This window comes from Megascapheus bottae, chromosome 19 (assembly GCF_031878675.1).
Source record: "Megascapheus bottae isolate mThoBot1 chromosome 19, mThoBot2.hap1, whole genome shotgun sequence".
In the NCBI taxonomy this organism is placed as follows: domain Eukaryota; kingdom Metazoa; phylum Chordata; class Mammalia; order Rodentia; family Geomyidae; genus Megascapheus; species Megascapheus bottae.
The window spans coordinates 32,460,584-32,481,734 of record NC_143527.1 but is presented as its reverse complement, the minus strand read 5'-3'; the positions used below and the strand labels follow the sequence as shown (position 1 = coordinate 32,481,734).

Sequence of the window (21,151 nt, the reverse complement as noted above, 5' to 3'; positions counted from 1 at the left end):
AAATAATAAAAGAGCAAATAAAAGGCAAATTTGCATTTCCATAAGCAGCTGATATTGCATCATAACTACAATTTTATAGACTATACTTTGTAAAGCAATTAACAGGTCCATTTTACAAAATAGGGTCATGGATACCTTTCTCATTTTTCTAGGATCTATGTAAAGCTTTTAAAATCCCTCATCCATTCCAAGAAAACTGATGATCGTCTTTTTATTTCTTGCTTTATTTTTCTTTGGTCATGAGGCTGGAACTCTGGGCCTGAGCACTGTCCCTGATCTCTTTAGCTCAAGGCTATCACCCTACCTCTTGAACCACAGTGCCACTTCAGGTTTTCTAGAGGTTAACTGTAAATAAGAGTCTCAGGGTCTTTAGTGCCCAGGCTGGCTTTGAACCTGGATCCTCAGATCTCAGCCTCCTGAGTAGCTAGGATTACAGGTATGAGCCACCTCACCAGCTTCATTCTTTTTCTTTTATTAAAAATAAATTCACTAGGACCTACACAGGAACACATCAAATAACAAGCACTCACACATGCACACACACACACACAAAGACACAGAAGTATTTCCTTTGATAGCCATGAAATCCTACACAGAAGTAATAAAATACTTTGGCTATTGACTATATTATTTTTCACATAATGTCACATACATCACCCTTCAAATTTTGATCACTTTTAAATGGAAAAACAAGTTGCATTTCCAACTAAATTATGCTAAATCAAAATGCTAGTACTTGGAGTAGAATTATTCAAAAGATCATTCTATCTTCAATACTATGTCACTTAATTTTTTGAAGAAAAAAATGGGAGAGATATTTTTCAGAGAACAATAGCATTTACTGCTTATATTTTCAACTGACAAAAATAGAAATACTTGGAACTTTGCTGAGAAGCCTAAATGATACCTTTTGCCATCTTTTAGTATTAAAATATCTATTGTATCATCAAAGGAATTCATAACATTTAAACTGAATCAAAAAATCTATAAAGTCTTCTGCACTTCCTGGTTAAATATCACTGCTTCAAGATTATTTTCACCAGTCTACACATCTTACAATCTGATTTCTGGGTGGTGTTTTCCAAGCTGGATGATGATGACACCCAATGCTAAAGGAAATCTCTGTTGAGATTTTTCTCTTCCCCACTTAAAAGTAGTAATATGTTACAAAAACATTTTGAGCCAGTATACAAATGGTCTCCTACGTCTTGATTATTTCCTATCTTCCAGTTTTCAGTCATCCCCCTCTACACCAGTGCCCACAACACTCACTCACACACACACACACACACACACACACACACACACACACACACATATTTCTCAGTTTAGTATTCTGCATTATCTGCCCATCTACACACACTAGCATGGTTTCTTTATAGCAATTATAATAAGCAATGCTTATGTGTCAGTGGTTTCATGTGACTAGATCTCCTCTTCCCAAGAAGATAGTAAACTCATTTTGGTTTCTTGGCAGCCAAATTTGGTTCCTTTTTTTCCTAAGGCACCTAACACCAACAGAGATAGTGTAAATGATCATTCAATATACATTACTATTTTTCAACTTTTCAACAAAATAGAAAACAGAATAGAAAGTTAGAAACATCCATTGCATGCTATAGCAACACTCAGCAATAAAAGCCAATAAATCATGTAACTAACAGACAGAGAGGCCAACAAAGAAGCCCAGATATTTCAAATAATTGGATTTTGAATTAAGTTAGTAGAAAAAAAAACTAGTATCTGTTGACTTCGAGGCATCGCACAAGACAATTAGGGTTATGTTGTATGTTTCGATCTTAAAAATTACCTCCTAAGGTAAGCCTCAATAGTCTGTTCTACAATGATGGACATTCTATCATATCAGTGGTTGTTTGCTTCCTTGTTGGTGACAGGATAGATGGTATAAGCCAGGTGCTATTGGCCCACACTTAATAATCCTAGTTATTAAAAGAGGTTGAGATGCAAAGATTTGCATTGAAGAAAACCAGATAGATAAGTCCTGATGCTCTTATCTCCAATTAACCATCACAAAGCCAGAGCTGGAGGAAAGACTCAAATGGAAGAATTGCCACTGTGGGTTAACAAGACATGATGAATGAGAGCATAAGGCCTTAAGTTCAAGCTTCAGTTTCAGAATTCCTACACAAAAAAAAACAAGTACAAAAGGAAGCCAACTCAACTATGATTCTTGAGTTGTGGAAGCTACAGTACAACAATAAAATGAAAGAAGTGACAAAAGAGGTCTGATAAAATCTGATGAAGATGAAAAGAATAATGCCAATTTTAACTTCTCAGAGCATGATGGTAAATAGTGTATTAAATAGGTATATACCCACAATTTCCAACAGAGGGCAGTAGTTGGAGAGTTCTGGGGTGGAAGGAGGTTATGGTGGTACCTGTTCTGCTAATCTGACACTCGGTTACCTATTTGCATTCAGGTGTTAAAGCATTTAGTGAAGGCAAAGAGACTTAAAAAAAAAAAGCATTTGCAAGGCACTAAAAAAATGTCTTTTTCCAGTGTCTCTGGCACAGTCTACAAATGAGATGAAGCTGATTTCAGAGTTTGACAAAAAGCAATCTGAAAGAAATTGTAAAAAGGTCTGTTATTTAAAGCCAGTTAGCTGTTCCTTCCTTGCCTGTAACATAACCAATATAAATTTAATAAATGCTGTTATTTTCTTGAGTTTAAGATACAAATAATAACATTCATTTGTGTTAATATTAAAATTAACAAATATTTTGAGATTATTAATTTGTGCTGTGGAACAAACCGATTAATTTATATGTGCTAAGTACATTCTCTGCCCTGAGCTATGTTCCCAACCCTATTTAGGCTGAAAGACATATATGGAGTTATACAATTCCCCTTATACATTCAAGCAGTACTAACAATTTTTACTATTTTGTTTTGTTTATTTATTTTTAGTACGGGGCTTGAATTCAGAGCCAGGGCACTTCCTGTAGCTATTCAGTTAAGGCTGGTACTCTACCACTTGAGCCACAGCTCCTTTTTCCAGACCTTTTGGTGATTAGCTGGAGATAAGAGTCTCACAGACTTTCATGCCTGAGCTGATTTTTGAACCTTGATTCTCGGATTTCAGCCTCCTGAGTATCTAGGATAATAAGCATAAGCCATTGACACGCAGCAAGAGGATCCTTAAGGAAGTTCTCGGTGCATCTGAGTTCTGACTACATGGACATAATGAAGTACTGTACATGTAGCACCTGCCTCAACATGATGGGCTTACATGCCTTTATAATCATATGGAATAAAATGTGTGAGAATTTCTTTTTTTTTATTGTAATTAGTAAAAGGGTTACATGATATTTGCCAGATAGAAGGTGCATTAATTCACATACATTGATACCCTTTCACATGTCTTGGTACCCGTTTCCCTCCCCCCCCACACCCCCCACCCGTCATGTGTGAGAATTTCTGTTGGCAATCAATCACTGAATCTTTTTTTATCATTCATTCATCAACGTATATTGCATGTTGTCTTATTCAGGTAGGACACGATGGAATGGTTTCTCAGCTTTTACAGCATTCACATCTTTTCTAGGACCAAGTTCTGAAACTAATATTAGAGGATTGGCTTTACAATAGAATCTTAAAGGTTAATGATAAAAATAAAGGTGGAAATCTGTTATGTTACAGAATCTCAGTTATACCACTAATATATATTCAACTGATGTATATTCACACTTAATCAATTATGTTCACTTATACAGCTTAAAGGGGCTTCAATTTAAAACTAAAAGTAAGAAGGCACAGAATGTTGAAAGGGAAGTATACAGAGAGAGAGAGAAAGAGAGACAGAGAGACAGAGGGAAATCAGGAGAAAGTGAGGGAAGGGGTAACAAGGTCAATAAAAAAATACACTTTTTACCTGACTTAGGCAATTGGATCCCCTATGTAAACCAGCTCTATAATAACAATAAAAATTAAAAAAAAAATAAGGTACAATGGAATGTCATGCTATGGTAAAGCCCTCTGAAATTCAAAACATAGAATGATCCTATCTGAAATTATGCACTTCACTTAACAATAATATATCATGATTTATTAACTGGTCGTAATATTTGTAATGAGCTAATGCAAGATTCTTCAGCAGGTAAAACTTGGGGGGAATTTCATGGAAATCTTCATAGCTCTCCAATTCCTCTATAAACATAAAATTGGTTTTAAAAAGCAAAGTTTAATAAATCAGGCAGCCATAAAAACCCTTTCTTACAGCTGAAGGCTCGGTCTCTTACATTTTTTTCTTTTTTATTGTAATTAATAGAAGGGTTACATGATATTTTACAGATAGATGTATTATTCCCATACATTGATACCCTTTCACATGTTCCTTTGAGTCTGGCTTACTTCACTTAATATGATATTTTCTAAGTCTTTCCATTTCCTAACAAATGGGGCAATGTCATTCTTTCTGACAGCTGCATAGAATTCCATTGTGTACAAATACCACATCTTGTTGATCCACTCATCAACTGCGGGACATCTAGGTTGGTTCCATAGAGGAGCTCTATGTTTAGTCTTTTGAGGAACTGCCACACTGCTTTCCATAGTGGTTGAACGAGTTTGCACTCCCATCACCAGTGTAGTAGTGATCCCTCCTGGCCACATCCCCTCCAGCATCTGTTGTTATTCGTTTTCTTGATCCTGGCCATTCTAACTGGAGTGAGGTGGAATCTTAGAGTTGTTTTATTTCTTTTATGACCAGAGATGTTGAGCATTTCTTCATGTGTCTATAGGTCATTTTTGTTTCTTCTTCAGAGAAGACTCTCTTTTAAGTTTTTGGCCCATCTTTTAATGGGATGGTTGTTACTTTGGAGATTAGTTTTGGAGTGATTCAATTTTTTGAGCTGTTGATATATTTTAGATATGAGGCCTTTGTCTGTTGTATGGTTGATGAAGATCTTCTCCCACTCTGTAGGCTTCCTGATTAGTTTACTAGCTATGTCCTTTGCCATACAAAAGCTCTGCAGTTTAATGCAGCCCCACTAATCCAGACTTTCTCTGATGTGTTATGATTCTTGGTCCTTATTAAGAAAGTTTCAACCTGTGCCAAGGAGGCCTAGTGTATCTCCTATTCCTTCCTGTAAAGTTTTCAGAGTGTCGTCTTTTACCTCCAGGTCTTTGATCCATTTGGAGTTAATTCTAGTGCAGGGTGACAAAGAAGGATCCAACTTTAGTTTTCTGCAGGTGCTTAACCAGTTCTGCCAGCACAACTTGTTGAAGAGGCTGTCTTTATTCCATTCTATTTTTTTGGCTCCCTTGTCAAAGTTTCAGTGGCCATAGGTCTGTGGTTTAATATCTGGGTCCTCAGTTCTATTCCATTGGTCTTCAGGCCTGTTCTTGTGCCAGTACCAATCTGTTTTGATAATTATAGCTCTGTAATAGAGTCTAAAGTTTGGAATTGAAATTTCTTCTGCACTGTTCTTTCTGCTAAGAAGTGTATTTGCTATACGGGGTCTTTTATTATTCCATATGAAATTTTGGATTGCCTCTTCTATTTCTTTAAAGAATGACATTGGGATATTGATGGGTATTGTGTTGAATTTGTAGATAGCCCTTGGCAAGGTTGTCATTTTCACGATGTTGATTCTTCCAATCCAGGAGCATGGGAGCATTTTCCATTTCCTCAGTTCTGCTTTAATTTCCTTTTTTAGGGTTTTAAAGTTTTCATCAAAAAGGTCCTTTACATTCCTAGTTAAGCTAATTCCTAGGTACTTTATTTTCTTTGAGGCTATTGCAAAAGGAGTTGCTTTCCTGATTGTTGCCTTGTTCCTTTCACTGTTGGCGTAGAGGAAGGCGGTTGATTTTTGAGGGTTAATTTTATACCCTACTACACTTCTAAAGTTTTGAATCAGCTCAAGGAGCTTGGTAGTAGAGTCTATAGGCTTCTTTAAATTCACCTCTTACATTTTTTGATGTCTGAAAAGAATGGGTTATTTGTCAACATCCTGTCTGTCCTAGACATTCCAGAGAACCACTTCATTTCTGGTGTTTGTTGAAGCTGAATAAAATTATCGAACCCATAATTTGCACAAGCATTCCAAGTATGAAAATACTGATTTTGGTTTAATGAAACTGATAATATTTTATCAAATATAATTAAGTTTAAAATTATATTACTTTAAAAATAACCGAAGAATATGGCCTTAACATCTTTTCCTGATGTTTTTGTCTTGGGTCAAAAAAGTTTAATTTGACAAAAGTGTTGCGATAACTCATAGAATTTGGGAAAATGGGAGAAAAGGAAATACATTTTCTTCTTTTCTTTTCTTGTTTTTGTTTGTTTTTTACCAAAACTGAATTCAGGGCTTGGGCACTGTCTTTGGGATATCTCAGGGATAGTGCTCAACCATTTTAGCCACAGCACCACTTCTGGTTTTTAATATGTATGTGCTACCAAGGAACCAAACCCAAGGCTTCATACATGCTGGTCAAGCATACCACCAGGGCACTGTCCAGGCCCCAGGAAATGCATTTTTTTGGACAACTGAAAGAACCCTGACCCACAGGACTGATCAAGTTTGAAACAAGGTTATAGTATTTGTGACTAAAATCATGTAGAAAGCAAGAAGATTTTATTTGATTACTGTACAGCTGATATCCACAATATATAGTTACTGTGCTCTAGCCTACATAAAATTTGGTTAACATGATTAATATAAAATTAAACACCAGTGAAATAACTATTTTAAAGTACACTTTTACTCTTAAAGCAATTCCTCAAATTAATATAACCATAAAACCATATTATCCCTACACAAAGTATTAACAGGAAACCACAGATCTTATATGCCTAATGTACTAGCAGTTAATAACACCACATAAACAATATGAATGGAAATGCAAAAAAACTCACATATGGTTATATATTTTAACCAGTAAAATAACATACTAGATTTAGAAGCAATTGTAAACACACACTGTTGGAGTTGGGAGTTTGGTGTAGTAGTAGAGTGTTTGTCTAGCATGCACGAAGACCGGGGTTTGATTCCTCAGTACATACACAGAAAAAAGTCAGTCCAACGACAGTGCTCAGGCTCTGAGCTCAATCCCAGGACTGGCAAAAAAAAAAGGAAACAACACTGTAAATACTTTCTGGTGTAAATATGCCTTCTGACTTTTTTCCATATTGTATTTTTGAATGTATATTAAGAAAATAGAGATAGATTTGGTGTTAAAAAAAAGTACTTCCATTGGTACCATATATGAAGGAGCTTCCAATATTCAACTGAACACCACTGCAAAGTTCACTGATGCAGAATATTGACAGGCATAGTGTTAAGTTCCTTCCTGGTCATCGAATTCGCCATTTCAGATTACTGTGCCTTGCTGGGGGAATGGGCTCTATCGTACCATAGTTTCATTGAGCCTTTCCTCAGATCCTGAGCCTCAGGTGTGTCTTTTGCTTTTTCCTTTTTTCTGTTTTTGATTTAAGCACAAGAGATTATTTCTATACTGGAAAACAAATATGCTCCTCTTTTCTCCAAAACTGTTTTAAACTTTGCACAGATTTATATCATCATCCTAAATTTCAGGAAATGTAGGAGTTTCTGAATTTTGGAAAATGAAGACATCTAAAGTATTACAGAAATGATTATACTTTATATCCCCACTAAATCTTGGTCTTATATCATCAGTCAGAAAGACAGAAAGAATTTTTATTTAATACTTTAAGATTTAGTTGTAAGTTGCTAAATGAGGTAGAAACTGATAAAGGAAATTATTCAGAAAAATATTAAACACCTCGTTCTCAGTATCAGGGAATGAGCAGAAAATAAGAATATAACTTTGTAAGTCAGCTAATTGACACAGGTACAAAGCAAAACAACCACCAAAAAGACAACGTGATTTGAACCAAGTAAAGCAGTACAGGAGCACAATACTACATTTGATCTACAAGTTTCCATGGTGGTTTCAGCAGCTAATTTTAAAACTTATCTCTACCTTAGTTTTCAACTATAAAGTTTAAATTTAATCAGAAAATATTCCAATATCATAGCATTCAACCAATTATGCATTATTTGTAAGTTTACAAAGTTTTAACTGACTAAAATTTTTTTCAACCTTGATAAAAAAAAAGTGCTTCCACAGGCACATAGCTGTATTTGTTAATATTTATTAATCTGTTAATGAAGACCTAAGAGGAAAGAAGGAAAAAGAGAAGAGAAGCTGTCTTGATAGTTGGTGCCTCTCAACACTTGTGCAACCGGAAGACAATAATTACCAAAATAATAGGACTAATGTTTAGATTTAAATACGAAGTTACTAAATGATAACATTTTTTCATAAATTTCAAAATTAGGCTTAGATTTCCTCTTAACATCATCTTACCTTCTCAAATTTTAATAATAGAAACAATACTTCCCCCTGAATAACGTGTACCTGGAAGACCTTTGGGATCTCTTTAGATCCATTCAGATTCATTTCCATTTAAAAATAGTTTCAGAATGCCTGTAGGGAACTTATTGCTAGAAGAGGTCATTATGGTCTCTTAATACCACATAATTTTGTTAAAAAAGGAGAGACAGAGATTTATAAAATCTAGTAACTAGCATGTAATATGGGTAAAACTTTTAATTTAAAATTCTTAAAGATGCTTTGTGATACGTTTGAATGTGTGTTCAAACACTTTTTAATGAGTATTTTACTACAGTATTATTTTTTTTTCACTGATGCCTGGATTAGAGCTCACAGTCATCAACTAATACCCTGCTCCCTCACTTTTTTTTTCTTGCCTTGATTCTACATTTTTGCCCAAGGCCTAACTCCACCATATAGACCTACTGGAGATCACAAGTGTAAACCTGGATTGTTGATGATATGGAAGTCCCACTAATTTTTGTACCTGTGCTGGTTTAGAATCACTACCCTCTAAGCTCTACCACCCAATTAGCTGGGATTACAGGTATGAGTCATTGTGCTCTGCCTGAAATATCAAAATACTTAATAATTATCTGCTAATGAAATAGTTCCAAAAGCTGGGGGCAGCAAAGAGTAGTAATTATCATTTTTCCAAGTGTAATATTTACTTTTTTCCATAGAAATAACAAAAATTCTTTCTTGTCATGTGCAATGAAAGGTAAATTTAATTTTACACCCCTTTTTCCCACATTGGCAAATCTAATGGCAAAGTTTCTGGTGCAAATATAAATATTTTTCATGTTTTTTTCCTAATTATTCCAGAGTAATGTGCGAAACTTTAACTTAAGCACTCACAAATTTTACTCTAATCATTTTATCAAATTTTCCTTAGGTTTTAAAATATACCACTATCCATCACAGTAAGTCACTTTTACCCTTTTCTGAAAGCTGAGATTCTGTCTCAAATCTATCAGCTCTGTACATGTAACATTTTTATTACAAGATTTTGCACTTTTCTATCAGATGCTCCAAAATGTCAAATAAGTAAGCTCTGTTTTCAAGAGAATAATTCTCCTCTAGCAGACCTGCAGTATGTAACAATTCAAACACAGAATCTATTTTTCAATTAACTGATACATCTGGGACGGGAACCCGTCTTTTAGACAGCCTGTATGTCAGGTTATATATCAATCAAAACCATATTCCATTCCCTTATCTTTGCATAGGGCTGCAATCATATACTGATATTTATAATTTTAAAATTTCTTATCAATTCATGTAGGATTAAAAATTTATGAGTAAAATTTTATATATAACATATTTAATGTTAATAAAACACTCTAAATGTTTACCTCGTTCATGCTATTTATAACCTCTGTACCACATGCCATCAGGGATCGATGAACTATCTGCTGAACACTGTGTTTGAAAGTATTAATGTTTCATTGCATATATGAGCTATATACAACTTTTCAGAAATATGTTACTTTTCAGAATATATATATATATTACTTTTCAGAATAAATGATAATCTCTAAGGATTTATTTCAGCCCAACTATCTAGTGTATTTACTAATGCCTTGAAGTTCTGAAAATACAATAATGTTTTCATTTTAGTAATCCTTTTGGTTATCCCATCACTATGATGGGTAACATCCACGATTTCTGTTCTGTAGATGTTGATATTTTTCTATTGTTTCTGCTTCATTTGCTCTTGGTGCAATATTGTTTTTTTATTTTGACTTTTGAAAATTAGCACACCTTAGCTCTGAGAGGAGGGAGGTTCTCTGTGACACTTCCACATTCGTATAAAGTGTGTCTCAATCAACACCTCCCCCTCCATCATTCTCCTCATCTCATTCCCCCTAAAACAATTCCACCAGGGTATCATTGTTCTATTTTCATACATGCAAATGAAGTATATGCCATCCTCATTCAAGCTCATTAGCTCCCCTCCTACTTCTTAGTTCACTACTCACGAAATATATGTAGGCTGCTAAAATAAGGAATTCTTCAAACATTGGAGAGATTTTGTCTCAAAGTATTATTAAATGTGAAACATTGTGAGTGATTTTTCAATTTGGATTATGCTGTGTTATACTCAATAATGTAAAAGAGCTTTTCTACTTTCTGCTCAAAAGAATCCAAAACTACTAATGCCTAACATAACTATCTTGGGGTATAATACCCATAAAGATCTGCAAGGTATAAAGCTTTATTTATATAGATTACATTTCCAATTGATATGTGAGAATAACTACAAGGACACAGTATTTCCAATTTCAGAGGATTACTGCTATATTAATATCGTTAAGTTAGTACGTTGGTCATTCCAGAATGTAGTGTAAGAACTCTCAGAGGATTCATTCCCTTTTAAATTAAGATGGTATACTAATATATAATGAACTGTAATGACAGACCAGGTTGAGGGAATGTATAATTTCACAAAAGTCAACTTGTAAATAATCTATTTGTATAAGTGAGTAGTAACACAAAGTGTATAAGCATATGTGAATTCTTAAATGCTTAAAAATGAATACTGGCCAGATGCCAGTAACTCATGCCTGTCACCCTAGCTACTCAGGAGGCTGAGACTTGAGGACTAAATTTCAAAGCCAGCCAGGGCAGGAAAGTCAGTGAGACTCTTACCTACAATTATCAACACAGAAAAAGCCAGACATGGCAACACGGCTCAAGTAGTAGAGCACTAACCTTGAGTACAAAGAGGCTCAAGGACAGCAGTTATGCCCTGAATTCAAGCCCAAGATCCTCACAATAATATAAATCCTTTAAAAATAATACTAGGTAATGAAATATTTTTTCAAAAAAAATAAGGTCATTTATGGAACTTATAGTGTTTCTTAGAAATTCAGGAAGTTTTACTCCTAGAGGAACGAATTGAATTCTAAAGATTATGTTATTTAGCTGGTATAAATTTCACACAGTGTAACAGTTAAAGTCTATGACAAACACCAATTATTGATTTCCATCAAAAATAATATCTCCAATTTTAAGACATAATACAGCAGGGGAAAATGACAGCAAATGATGAGAAGGGAAGAAGAAAAAAGAGGAAAGGAAGAAAATATTACCTGAAATTAATAATATAAAAAATTTTGAGATGTCAAATAAAAACATGCAATGTAAACTAGTATACCTTCTGTTTGGGTATTAAATAATAAAAATAGGTGCATAATTACATTGCAAACAAATTAAATGGGAAGTTTAGTAAAACTAATACTTGTATAAAATCCTCATTACGTTAAAAACAATGACATTGAAGTGGTTATGAGAATACCTGAGGATTTGGTAGCAAAGTTAGAGAAGTTTAGCTCTTGGTCCATTGAAGAGTTTGTGGTGAGAGAGATGACTGGGTAGATGCAATATGGAAGATATCTCTAATGAGTCTATAAAAAAGTCTTTCCAGGAAAAATACAAAATATTAAAAAATACAAATAAAAAAAGAAAGGAAAGAAGGGAAGGGAAGGCAGAGGAAAGGGAAAGGAAAAGAAGCAAACTTGGGTTAGTCTGTGAAACCTAAATTTAACAGAAGTATTCACATGGTATAGTAGTCCTTGTTTTGTTTTGTTTTGTTTTGTTTTTCCCCTAGTTCTGGAGCGTGAACTCAGGGCCTGAGCACTGTCTCTGGGCTTTCTCAAGGCTAGACCTCTACCACTTGAGCCACAGCAACACTTTCAGCTTTTTTTATGTATTTGACACCAAGGAATCAAAACCCGGTCTTCGTGCATGCTAGGGAGGACACTTTACCACTAGGTCTGAACTCCTGACCCTTGATATAATAGTCTTTAGATAAGATGATTTTACTCATGCACCATTACTTTTTCTAAGTAATTTCTTGTTCTCTTCTACCTCTGGTTAGATGCCAAAAGATAAACTCAAAGTTTTTAATTTGATGAAAAACAAGATTAAAAAGGTGTCCAGTAGAAATAAAATATAAGCCATTTGTATTTTTTGACTTATTCTAGTGCAGTCACCCTAAAAACTAAAACAATCCAGGTGGAACATATATTGGTGTCCCATTACTTGTGTCCCATTGATGGTAGGAGATGCCGAACTGTTTGCCAGTAGTGTTGAAACATGCCCTACGCAGGCTGCAGAAATATTCCAATGAATTTCTTCAACTTTCCTTCCTGACCCCAGAGACTTAGAACAGTTTCACGTACTTCTTGACATTAGGCCAGAACATTGAGGTAACAACACCTGAAGGCTGAAGTGACACCTATCTGCTCCCAGAAGAATGATTAAGGAGTTGCTGCTCTGTTCTTCTCTGTTGGTGATTAAGAAACGACATGCCAGAGGGAGATAAGACAAGATCAAGCCTAGGGGTGAGTGAGTAACCCCATAGAGAGCTAACCTGTGAGTCAAACCACCTACAGTGGGGTGACAGGAAACTGGTAGAACTATTGCTACAGCACGTTTAATTACTACATCTAATAATGCTGATGTAACTAGTGATAACCCATTATTCTCTCAATGCATGGAAATTAAGATGACCTATCTATATATAAATAAGCTGAAATAAAGTCTATAGTGGTGAAATTCATAAAAACCAAAGTGATTTTTTAGTTCTAAATATCTTGATATTTATCCACAAGGAGAAATTTTATTATAATGTCTTAGCAATTTTGTAAAATCTGTTAGAAAAGTTAGGATTTCTTTTTCTATAAAAGGAAAGTCATGTAACATTTAAGTAACATCTGCGTACAGGGCTCCACGTATAAAAGAAATGTATAAATTACCATGATGTTTTGTGATGTAAAATTGAAATAAACCAAAAACAATAATCAAGACAGTAGAAATATGATGCTGACACCAAAAATTATGCAATTTAGATTTCCAATAGCGTAATAATGCTATGAATAAAATTTTATATATTAAACTCTTGGCAAATCTGTTAAAATGACTGCTTTCTCCCTTATGCATTCTAATAACTCAAAATATTTTAAACATTTCTTCACTTCATTGATATTCTCCCTCTAGGCAATTCTATGCCATAAAATTCAATGAATGAAGACCCTTTCTTTTGACAGAGTATGGCTACAAATTTATAAAACTGTCAGTGCTCATTTAGAGTTATATATTCTCTCTCTCTCCCATACTGCAGATCCATTAACAAATTAAAATAAATGAAATATCATTATCTCTAAGTAAAATTTTCTTGCAGAGTGTAAGTGGTAGAATCTTCCTTTACCCACTGCACAGTGCTTAATATATGAAATTTGACTCTAAGCAAACTGCATGATTCAAGGTGCTTATAGCCACAAAGAAAGATTCTTGATTTTTATAACAGATTTTTGCTAATTTTTCAAGAACAAAAATTAAATTAAGTTTATTGAAAACAAAAATCATTGATTATTGAAGTTTTCAAAAACTCTACCGGAATAAGGATGGAAAACCTAAAACAAATAATAACCCAACTAAACCAAATCTTTGCCTTACTTTCAAAGAATGTGACCTCAAAATGTGCCACAGAGGACTCAAGTGGTAGATCCTAGCCTTGCAAAAGCCCAAGGACAGTGGTCAGGCTCTAAGTTCAAGCCTCAGGACTGGTTAAAAAAACAAACAAAACCTGTGCCACAGATATCATTAAGGTCTCTTATATGCAGCCCACGCTTCCCTCTCTCCTCAGATCTGCCAGCCTCACTTTATAGGAAAGATTATTATAGTTGGGAGCTATCACTCCCAGCATAGATTCCATTTTTAAGTGTGACAATCATAGTAATTAAGGATTGTCTGATTTAACATGCATCTGTACATTTGTGATTCTTTTCCTTTCTACGTAGTTTTATTTTATTTAGGTTTTATTATCCGCATGCAGCTGTACAGAGGGGTTTCAATTCAACGTGTCAGTTTTTGACTGCAAAGCACCTTGAGCAATGCCACCACCTTCCTCATTCTCCCCATCCTTCCCAATCCCATTCATTCCCTCAGTGATACTCTGTTTTAAAAAGTTAGTTGCAGTCAGAAATTATGCATTATGCTTTATAAATTTATAATTATAATATCCTACAAACGTGTTCACATCAAAACAGCAATTTTTGGAAAGAAAAAGCCAAATTTCTCTTCAAAATACTGCCTCTTTTTATATCACCCAAAGTGAACATCTACTACTGTGAACAGAACAGCTCAGCAATTTCAAATAACTACTGTTTCAAAAATCTGCTTCTTCCACTGACGATAATAAGCCTTATCCACATTAATGGGGTGACATTTCCTCTTGGAGAAATGATTGCATTCCCATCTCACCATTCTCGTTAATTATATCGAAGTGAATGGGATTAATTGTCATACATTGTAACATTATGGCCATCTCACATAGCTCCAGCTCTACATCATGTGATTTATCTGGAAAACATCTTCAGTACATTAGTGCTCTGCTGAGGAAAATTAATCCCATCTAGCCTGCCCCATGTCATGCCACCATGGCATTTAGTCCAGCTTTTAGGTATAATTTGACGGGCCAAAGTAACATTAAATCTTACAGAGATAAGCTGATTTTTTTTTTGCATTTAATTTACCTGTTGTAAGTACACAATCACCTTTTAAAGGCTTCTTCTCATTACATGGCTAGGATGATGTCAGAACAGATATCCTGTGCATGTGTTATTTGCTCCCATTTCCCAATCTGTACAAATTAGCTGCAATAAACTGAATTAGGCTAAAACAATATCCTTATCTTGTCCTCATAAGTTGATACAATAAACAGATGAGTCTGAATTATGTCCTTTTGCCAAAAGGCCCCAGCAATACTAACATTTAAGATAATATGTCAAAAGCTCTTAAAACAAACAAATAGACAAGAAAACATACAGTAGACAAATTGCAGAAGCATGCAAATGTAAGCAAACAACAGATCTGAGTAACTGAGACAATGAGAGAAACATGAACACACACAACTAAACAGAAACAATGACAAGACTATTAAATGTGATTGTTTTTTTTTAAAAACTTGAGTTACACAAACTTTTAGCTAGTATGACATGGCAGAGTAGATCAAATACACAGCGATAATAAGGAAATATACAAAATGGACAGTGTTGTATCAGCAAAACAGGTCCTTACCTGACACCTTTGTTAATGAGTATTACGGAGGAATATTTTTTTTTCTTTTCTAGAGTATATTTTTTGGAATTGGTGTTTTTAAGTCACTTTAATTTTGTAGGAGTTTTTTTTTTTTTAAACACAAAACATTATTTTGTTAAGAGAAGCACTCTCCGGGTAAACTGAGATCCATTAGACTAAAAGGAAAAAAAAAAGTCAAGATAGGGCCAGATGAATAATCTTATCACTGATGTACATGTATTGGTTCACAGAATGTAAGAATGTATGTATGTGTACTTAATTTGCATAGTTAATATTAGGAATAAGACTTAAAAGTGCTGTTGCAATTTTGTGGAACTTTTGTTTTTGAAAAAATGTAAGAAAGTCATTACTGGCACATTTTAAACACAAATTCTTTCTAAAGATACAGTATTTTTAAGCTGGACACTGGTGGCTTGGGCCTGTAATACTAGTTACTCAGGAGGCAGTTCAAAGCCAGCCAGGGCATGAAAGTTCCTGAGAAACTTTATCTCCAACTAACCACTAGAAAACCAGAAGTGGTGCTGTGACTCCAGTGGTAGAGCAATAGCCTGGAGCTGAAGCATTTAGGGACACTGCTCAGCACGACAACAGACAAAAAAACAAAAATAAAAAATAATTTTTGCATGGATGATCCTAAAAAATGAGATAATTTCATATGCCACACAGAAAAATCAGACTTATTATATAACAGTCACTTATATAAATTATAATCTATCCTACAAGGGTACTAAGTATATGCTTTGATTTGAAGTACTGTATTATCTAGTGAATGAATTATTAATAAATGTTTACAAGTTACATAAAATTCCTCTTGATATAAAGGCCAACTCTAATCTCCTGTATTTTATTAGGTATCTTCAATAAGCCGGTATCATTTCATACTCAATTGAACCACATTTTTCTCAGCTGAAAAAGTTGCATTGCTACTTAAGATCTTAATCATTTCATTCCTGTTTATTGCACAAGAATGCAACAAGGCAATATACTAGCTGGTTAACTCAGTTTTGGTTCTAGTTCCACTGATACTGAATAATCTCTGAAGAGCTTTCATCTTCCTCTCTCTAGCATTAGTAAGAGGAATCTCAGTAGATCAATACTTTCTAATATCTTTACAACACTAAAAATATGCACACTCAAAAATCTAAAGGTCAGTAGGTACCTTTCCATACTCCTGAGATAACAGTTCTACTCAATGTTGATTTGTCTGATTTGTTGTTGAGAAAACATTATGAAGAATACAGTGATTTTTCTAGGGCACAACACAAGGAAAACTTACAGGAGCAAAATTATTTTAAATACATTTTATATGGCCTTTAAAATACTATAGCTTCCACAGCAAATTTAAAATCCAAATATCATATTCAAATATCCACAAAAGGACAATAATAACTACTATTAGTTAATATTCCCCACACATACATATACCACCTCAGGTCCTCAGCGCTGCCCCCCAGTGCATTTCCCTCCTCCCTGTCTATCTAACCTACTACTAGTTCCTAACTGCCTAGATGAGCACAGATCTCCTTTTTCTCTCTCCTGTGGGCACAATGAACCCCTTAATAAACTTATAATTCCCTTCTGGCCTGCATTCGTGTGGTCCTGTGGGGTGGTTTCCTTACAACTATAGCAATAAAAACCATGGCCGTTATTCAACTGTCACTCTTCATTCTAATAGCCTAAAATTATATATGTACTAATGAGCTCTAATTTATTATCTGTGTGCTTCCCCTTTGCTAAAATTCACATGTCATCACAAAAAGTAGACAAAACTCAAGCTATTCTTCTTGAAACAAACTTTCCCTGGAATATACCTTTGTACATAAAATATATTTCAGTCATTTCAGCACTAAGTGTCACAGTGAGTTTACATCCTTGGAAATTAAATGATGCTACCCCATACTAGATGCTGCAAACTCTTTGTCCAGCCCTTTTTAACATAGTGGATGTCAAATTGTAAAGGTGAAACTTAAACTTTTTGGGGAACACGCTTCTCAAAAAGAGTTTTCCAGAACTAGTTAATAAGAACACAAAACAGATGTAAATAGAAAATCAAATGAGGTTTTGAGATCCCCAAGTATATTATTTACTGTTTCTCAGAAGCTTTTATCATATGGATTCAGGAAAATATCCTAGAGACAACCAAAGCTCCTTGAGAGACGGATGGCAAAAAAAATGAATTCCATTTTGGTTGAAAACAGTAAATGGATTCCTTTAACTTCATGGGACATTATTTTCTAAGATATTCCAATTAAATAGTCTCAGTATCTGTTATAAAAAGAACCATACCATATTGAGTTTTATTATATAATGGTGGAACATAGATATTCTGTGTATTTTTTTAATTAAAATGTATGATCCTTAATAGTTGTACAAAGGGGTTCCAATTCAACATGTTAGTTTGTGAGTACAATGGATCTTGATTAATGTCATCACTTTGATCATTCTCCTCCATCTCTCACAATCCCATTCATGCTCTTCATTTACCTAGTTCCATTTTCACATATGTACATTGAATTTTATGAGTTTGAGGTTCTAAAACGCAGTACTCCTTTTCTCAGATTCAAAGTCATTTGCTTTAACACTCTATTTTATTGGCACATAATACTTTCTGATAATTCTACAGTTTAGACTATAAAACAAGCAACTTTGCTGAGTATCTTACTATTTTTCTAGGCAATTTCAAAACCCTAGATGGTTGGCAGATTTCTATAAAATTAATGAGGTTAACTTTCATTCTGCAGACTTTCAAAGTTACTTTATATTATCACAGGCTCTTATTTAAAGATGATTCACCCATATTCAAGGGCTATTTAGCTTAAGTTCTTTTTTTAAAGGAAAATTTCCTCAGCTCAAAGTAGATACTTAAAATGAAAGACATATATAACATAACCTTAATCTTAAGCATATGTATAAGGCAGCTAAATATAGGTTAATCCAACTTAAGTTTATAAAAATTAAGACTTGGAAACTGAAATTTAAAGAGATATTGGTAATATTTTCCATTTTAAGAAGTTCTCTTTCTTGCCTGTGGCACAACCTGGCTGCCTACTTCCTTTGATGCTAAATATGCATATCTCAAATGAAGGAGTAGGCGCTCACTTGACAAGAGTCAAGAGTACAAATGTGAATTCGACAAGCACTAACAAAATGGCACAATCTTATCTGAAAATTTCTGTAGCAAATAAGTAAATTAAGGTGAAGATCAGGTCCCAGGTGCTAAAGGCTCACACCTGTAATTTTAGTTTCTTAAGAGGTTTACATCTGAGAACTGAGGCTTGCAGCCAGCTAGGGCAAAAAGGTCACGAGACCTTTGTCTCCCGTGAACTACCAAAAGGCAGAAGTGGAGCTGTGGCTCCAGTGGTATAGCACCAGCTTTCAGAGGAAAAGCCAAAGCCCAACACCCCGGCTCGGAATTTAAGGCCCAGTACTGGCATTAAAAAAAAAAGAAAGATAAGGTATATGGATGTTGGGACAAGCAATTCAAATACTAAAAAGGGGACTATTTGTTACATTAAATGAAAGCATCACAGAAAATAAAACCTTCATCACAAACATTTTGTTTATGAAAAGTTTATTTACCTGCAATACAGGTGAAAACACCTATTATAAAAACAGGAATAAATCTATTTACCTAAATGAAGTATTATAAGCGGATTGAAAATGTGTACCTTGTTTTAAAATACAAGCAAGCAACTCTCTTAAGCCTACAACTCCAAAGGCAAAAAGAAAAGCAGAAGACGACAATGAAGAAGAAGACGAAGACGAAGAAGAAGCAGCAGCAGCAGCAGCAGCAGCAGCAGCAGCTCTTCAACATTCCTTTCCTAATCCTCCCACACTGCCCACTACAATCATAAAATTTATAGTTTGGATGGTTATGCCTTATTTTGATTTTTAGAATAACTTTTTAGAATAATAGAAACTGATTTTAGATTCATTACCCAAAATGGGAAGAATATTTTGTGCATAAGCCTTTTTATTTTATGTCTTGTTTTCCATGTTAACTAACTCACTGTATTAAAGGAGTAAGTAACATAGTTTTACTATTATTTTAATTATTTACTTTTTTTTGTTGCTGTTGTTAACCTGAAAGGAAACACTTAACTCTGCTTGGTTCTTTAATTTCTCCACAAGGATTCACCCAGGGCTTCTTAATAAAAAACAGGCCACTGGCTTTCCATTTCCCAGAATTCCTTCTGCTTAGTGAACAAAGTCATAATAGGTATGTCAGAATGAAAGCAGGGATAAAGTTCTTTTGAGCTGACGGAAATGCCTACACAGCTTTTTATAATAGAAATACTGACTATCAGCAAAACAGAGATTGGGTGGCTGAGACAGAGCCCTTATTACATCTGATTCACTGATCCCTTTCAAATTCTTGCCCCCAACCTTGGGCACAATACAAAACCTTCCTGAGTCCTGCTGGTTCTTTTGTCTGTTTGCAAAACAAAATCCAACCTAAAAACAATCTTGTGAAGGGTAGGACAGCATTTACATGTGGGCAAGACTCTCCTTTTGCCTATCTTAGACATGTTCTTTCTAGTTCCCACCCCCCCCAAACTACTGTCATTTATCCTTTGGAAGAAGAAGAAAATATATAACCACAGCCCTTCTAGCTTTTTCTAAAGAAGCAAGTTGGCTGAAAAGTTAAAAAAAAAACATTTCATAAATCCATTAACACTTATATTGCTTATGAAATAGATTAGATCTGTAAAGTCATTGCTTTTAGGCTCCAAACTGAGTATGAATCTAAAATTAAGAACAGCTTATCTGGGACTACCCATTAAAAGAGAAATTTTCCTAATTAAAAAAATGTACTCCTGGTAGAATAAAAGATGCTCTAAGTTAAAGCACACCAATTGTTGCTGTTGTTTTTCTAATGAGTAGAGGAAAAAAATGATTCTGAGAAAGTGCTGTTTCGTCCAGATTTTAATAGACATTAAGCACACTGTCAAATTTCTATGAAGTTTAAGACAGGTTGTCAGACTGGCTGAAGAGAACTATATGTCTAACAATGGCTCAGAAGATGTCTTGTTTTAATCATCTCTGTTTCAAGAATCCACCTTTAAGTAAATATCATACATTGAAAACATCATTTGGTAATAGCCTAAGAATACTGTGGAAAAGCATGTGAGAAAGCTTACAGAAATACTTTGGGGGTATCATTGGACTTTAGGGTTTTGAGCAGTGAGACTAGAATGAAAAGGTGTTCCAGAGGGTACTTGAAATAACACAGCAGAAGAAAGAAGCAATGACATGTTCAAGGAATGGCAAAGTCAGTCATTATTTTGACAGATAATAAACATAGAATATAAGATATGCCTTCTGTACACTGTATATGGGTACATCATTGAGGACTTGTTCAAATGGAATGCATACAAAACATCTGGGGGCAAGGGAAATGAAATCAGTCTTTTAGTACAAATAACATTTTTTTTTTGGTGGATCATGGGGCTTGAACTCGGGCTGGGCACTGTCCCTGAGTTCTTCAGCTCAAGGCTACCACCCTACCCTGGGCCTGGGTGTTGTCCCTGAGCTCTTCAGCTCAAGGCTACTGACCTACCCTTGAGCCAAGCCACACTTCCCATTTTCTTTTTTTTTTTTTTTTTTTTTTTGCCAGTCCTGGGCTTGAGCTCAGGGCCTGAGCACTGTCCTTGGACTTTC

At 34.7% G+C, this 21,151-nt stretch overlaps 1 protein-coding gene across 1 annotated transcript in view; it reads right to left on the bottom strand.

The window, feature by feature from the left end:
* Cdh2 (cadherin 2) overlaps positions 1 to 21,151 on the bottom strand; it is a 217,408-nt gene that overhangs the window by 57,807 nt on the left and 138,450 nt on the right. The window lies entirely within an intron of this gene.